This window comes from Stenella coeruleoalba (assembly GCF_951394435.1).
Source record: "Stenella coeruleoalba genome assembly, chromosome: 11".
Lineage (NCBI taxonomy): Eukaryota > Metazoa > Chordata > Mammalia > Artiodactyla > Delphinidae > Stenella > Stenella coeruleoalba.
Window position 1 is genome coordinate 19395899 of NC_137157.1, and position 6000 is coordinate 19401898.

Here is a 6000-nt window from a genome sequence, read left to right on the forward strand (position 1 = left end):
TCAAGCAGCATCTTCAGCAGTAATTGCTGTTCCTGCCCCCCCACTTGAAGCGGCACCCTGTCCCCTCCGTGGACCTAGATCCATCCAGATCGTTCTTCTCAGATGGGAACACTACTTCCTCTCTGTGTCTCTCGAGTTCTAGGGATGGTAGTGACTTCCTGATGATGTTAATCTCTGGGTTGACTCCCATCTCTTATTTGGCTACTCATCTTTTCCATCACCTGTACTAAATCCCCTCTGTTTAAAATACCTAGAATAGTTTCTGCTGCCCTCTCTGGACCTTAACTAATACCCACAGGAATAACATAGTGGTAAGAAACGTGAGTGCTGAAATCAAGCAGATGTTGGTGTGTGTTGTGGCTCTGACACTTCTGGCTGTGTTCTTTAGACAAATTAAAACAACTTCTGGGGCTTCCTGTGGTGCAGTGGTTGAGAGTATGCCTGCTGATGCAGGGGACGCGGGTTCGTGCCCCGGTCCGGGAAGATTCCACATGCCACGGAGCTGCTAGGCCCGTGAGCCATGGCCGCTGAGCCTGCGCGTCCGGAGCCTGTGCTCCTCAACGGGAGAGGCCACAACAGTGAGAGGCCCACGTACCGCAGAAAAAAAAAAAAAAAAAAAAACTTCTGTGAGGCTCAGCTTCCTCTTTTGTAAAATGATATTAATGACAATAACAACAACCACCACAACAATAATATCTACCTCATATTGGTATTTGAGGATTAAACATTATCATGTAATGGTTCCTAAATTTCTAGATTTCTCAAAATTGTAAAATTTCTAAAAATAAAAGTAGAATTTTCAAGAAATTGAGATAGGGTGGCAAAATCTTTATTGGGCTAAAATAAGGACATTTTAAAAAACCTATCATAACATCATGTCATTAAAAGGGAATTCATTTTAATAACATGGCATGGATATAATCTCAGAATAAAGGGCAGTTTCTTAAATTTAATAAATTAAGCTTTATGAAAAACTCATCACATTGTCTTAATTTATCCCTTTCATCTTTTTAGTTTCTCTATGGCTAGATGAAAACACGGGCACAGTCCTGCACTGGTCTGCTTCTCAGCTCTTGTTTATGATACTTTTGTTGTTACTACTTCTATTGTTACTATTAGGAATGAGAGTACTCATTAAGGATCTAAGATATCCAAGGCAAAATTCTCTCCATTGGCTTTGTCACACTCTTTTCTACGTACACTCTTTTCTCTTTTCTACGTACACTCTGATTCATGGCCCCAACTTTTCTGAGCAAGTGACCACCTCTTCCCTTAATTTGACTCTGACTTAGCAAAATCAGGGAAAAAGTACTGTTTGAGCCTAAAAAATCCTTATACCACAAAAGCAAACGTAAAAGTTCAAGTCCAGCATTTTCTTGCTATGTCACTATAATCCTTCCTCTTTCTTCACCTCATCCCAGCCCAGCCAGCAGAGCTACAAATTTTCCATATAATGATTTCGAACTGTTTATATGATATTTTCAGGCCCTCCCTATATAGTACTGAAATAATTATTCTAATTAATTCATGGAAACAATGCAAATAAGTCAGTTGTTTGTCATTATGCACAACCTGAACACCAATAATTTTTCAACCAGTTTTACTGGCTTCCTCAGCACATAACTTCAGTTATTCCACCTTTTACTTTTAGTCATATTTGTTCCACACCATATTCTTCTAAGTCATCACTGTTATTCTTAGCAATTGCTATTAAATGATATTTGATGGTCTGGCCTCTTACTCCTCAGCCTTTTAAATTTTCCATAATGTCAAATAATAGAAGTATCCCTGATGAGGCAAACATGTCCCTGAAAGAAAAGTGAACCTATTTTCAAGTCCTTCTTAAGCTGTGAGGATTTATTTTTAATCTTTCAATGTGTGCATTACATTATTCCAAATTCTCTTTGGGGTTGCTCCTGCAGGACCCAGGGGTGTATCAGTCACTGGAAGAGCAATTTGAGAACCTCTAGGACTGATTTTTGAAAATGCAGTATCCACAGAAACACTCTTCAGACGCTATCCCAGCAAATGCTGGCAATTCTACGCTTGTGTAGAAGGTGGCTTCTGTGGGTTTGTCCAACTGCTGTTCTATGGAGACCATCACTCTTTTAAACACAGCACATTCTATGCTGTATCCTTGCATGACCATCACAAGAATTATGAACGTAGACTTGTATTTCCCAGAAAGAGTATGCCTCAAGCTAAAAGCAGCCGGATGAGATAAGGAAAATCAGTCAGTGAAAGGTTTGCTTAGAGTCTTTGGGGCATGTTCATGCTCTCCAGGGTTTATGTGTACAGTATTAATAAGCCAATTCTAAAAGTCAAACAGATAATACTCCAAAACTTGTACGTAGACTCTTGCACCAAAGAACCACATACTCCTGGATCAGCACACTGCTTTTTACCTAAGAAGTAAATGAATGTGGGAAACAGTTGTGGGTCGCCATCAACAGGACAGTCCCATGTGCATTTGGTCAGGATATTATCTCTGAAAATGTGATCTCTGTCTCATGAACTGAGGGAGGAAGGAAGACAAACTTCTTGAAGAAAAAACCCAGATAAACCCACTTGAAGCCATTCTTCCAGTAGTTTTAATGGATTGCACACAACCACTCACACTTTCTCGCCAGGCCCCCTTGGGACCAACACTACATAGTTTAGAGACAAGCAGACAGGATTAAGGGTGAAGTCTGTGAACCACGGAACACAATTTTCCTCTCCATGAAACTAACTGGCCCTTCTGGGGACCAAACCCATGACCCTGGGCTCATTAGCACTCTACTCCAACCATACCCAAAACAAATACAGGTTTGAAGCCAGAGGAGCTTCAAACCACACATAAGAATGTAATCAACAGAGCCACAGGGAAACACATAAAGTAAACACTTTCTATATAGGCAAAAAGAACAGAAGATTTGGAAAGAGCCTACATTCTCTGAATCCCTTAGTCATCTGAAGGCTTACTGGAAATTTCCACTTGGATATCTTCCATCATTTTGGCTTCAGCCATTTTCCTCTCTCAGCCCCCACCCCTGAAAGGAATTTACCATTTGGAACTTTCAGTTTATGGCACCATCACTCAGTCAACCAAGTTCAGAACCTTGGAGTTGACCTTAGCAACACATTTGACAATCCAATGCATATTTAGTCCAAAAACAAAATTCACTGAGGACTTTACTCAGACATCTCTCATATCTCTCCTGCCTATGCCCAAAAGCATCACCACAGTCCAAACCTCATCACCTTCTGGATATTATGATAACTGCCTACCAGTTTTCGCCTCTCCGATCCATTTTGTATACCATTCTTAAAATTCTGCTTTGCACATCTTCTCAAAAACTTCAGTGGCTACTGTTCCAACTTGATAGCTTACATTTTCCCAGAATCTATTACAACTAAACTGTTCATATTCATCCCCACCTTTGCATAAGCCCTTTTTTTCTAGATGTCCAAAGACTAGCCACCATTTAAGACACAGACCATATTTCAATTCTGTTTTTCTAGGCTACTTCAAACCCTTTGAATCTTTCTCTTTTGAACTCCTGGACCCCACATTAGCAATACTAGGAATCTGATTCTCTAATAATCTATCACTACTTTATTTTTTGCTCTATGTAACACTTTACAATCATATTGTAAATTCTCTGAAGGCAGAGACTTGGCTTTTATCCCATGGGTATTTTTGAGCCCTAATGTGTGAGCGATACTATTCTGGGAATATAATAATGAATGAAACAGACTTACATTGTAGTAAGAAGGAGATGGACAGTAGACAAATACATAAACAAGGTACCTGCAAATAGTAGAGAAAACAAAAGGGCAACATAAGAAAACATGAATTGAATCACTATTATTAATTCATCTCTTTTCTGAGGCCAGGCAGTCCAATGGGGAAGTCAAACCCTTATAAAATGAATTATTACCCCATTCTGCCTTGGGTTCGCTCTTCCTCTAGCATTCTCTCTCTTACAAATTCCATCCTGTCATCTGGCTTTCTCCTCCATGAAGATGATGCCAAACTGATCTCTCTCTTCTGAAATTCAGTCATTATAATCCACCACCTGACAATCACCTCCACCTAGAATTGCACTGTCCAATACAGCAGCCACTGGACAGCTGGTCGAAATTGGGATATGCTGTAGGTGGAAAATATGTACTGGATTTCAAAGACTTAGCATGAAGAAAAAGGATATAACATAATTGGTATTTTTATATTGACCACATGTTGGCATGATAATATTTTGGCATTAAGTAAAATATATAATTAAAATTAGTTTCATCTGTTTCTCTTTTTTAAATGCGACTGCCAGAAAAATTTTAAATTACACATGGCTTACATTTGTGGCACTCATTATATTTCTATCAGACAGTGCTGACCCAGAAGTTTTGAGCACTTACTGTATACCAGGCATGATTCTACTTGATGCCCAACTTCTAGGATTGCTATTACTTCAATTCAAACTGAAGATGTCTTTTCTCCTCCCAAGGCTACTCTATATTTTGGCTTTCCTACCTTTGTCAATGATTCTGTTCCAACTTTCCAGAGTTACAAAATCAGACATCTTTATCTTTTTTTCAGTGTTCATCATTTGCCAAGTCTTGTAGAGTTTCCTCTGTAGCACGATCTCTATTTCCTCCCTCCCTTCTGTTCTCATACCACTGTCCTCGATATCTCTCAAAGAACAATTTAGTAAGATCTCTGCTTTCATATCTCCCCACTCCAGTCTAATCTGTATGCTACTGCTACATCAGCCTTCCTAATCCAACACAACAATACCAGAATCAAAGAATGGTACAATTGAAGGAACATTGGGTATCCTTGTGGAATCTTTTCAAAACAATGAAATGAATAGATAAGATTTATAGGGGGGGTGCTGCCTGTTTGCCACTGACTCTTAAGTATCTCACATATATAATCACATTTAATCATCCCAACAACCTTATGAGGAAGATATTATTAATATACTCATTTTGCAGATAGGAATCCCAAGGTCCAGGCATATTAAGTAACATGCCCCAAAGGCACAACACCAGTTGTCAGCCCACGTCTATCTGACCCCAGAGGCCTTACTCTTAACTTCTATGCTATATTATCAGAGTGAATGGGAAAAGTCTTCATAATCCTGTCCCCCAAGACTTGCTATTCTATCCAGATCAGTAAATGATATCACTATTCACCCAGGGGCTCAAGTAAAAAACCTGAGTCATTCTTGATGTCTTTCTCCACATTCCAATCAAATCCATCATCAAACCCCATTAACTCTCTATTAAAAATATATCCCAAGTTTGCCTTCCCACTATCTGCATACATGTATCCTTATCATAAGCCCTGTCATTGCTCACTTAAAAATTCTAATTTGGTTCCTTACTGCTGTAGTGGATTGAATTGTGTCCCTTAAAAAGATATGTTTGATTCCTAACCCACCCACCCCCAGTAGCTATGAATGTTGGTACTCTATTTGGAAATAGTCTTTGCAGATGTGATTAGTTAAGGATCCACAATGAAATCACCCTGGATCTAGGGTGTGCCCTAAATCCAATGACTGATGTCTTTCTAAGAGAAAGGAGAGGGCAATTTGGACACAGAGACACAGATTAGAAAAGGCCATGTGAAGATGGAGCCAGAGACTGGGGTTACGGTGCCACAAACTAAGAAATGCCAGGAGCCACCAAGGCTAGAAGAAACAAGGAAAGATTCTTCCCTAGAACCATCAGAGGGAGCATGGCCCTGTCAGTACATTGATTTGGGACTTCTGGCCTCCAGAACTGTGAAAGAATAAAATTTCTGTTGTTTTAAGCCACTTAATTTGTGGCAATTTGCTGTTGCAGCCCTAATATACTGCCCTTTCATCTTCTTTAGTCTATTCTTAACATAGAGACCAAGAGTCATTCATTTGACTGAAAATCAGATCAAGGCCCCCCCTGCTTGCAATCCTCCCTTCTGTAGTTTTTCATCACACTCAGAATACTATCCAAAGTCCTGCCCATGGCCTTCCATAT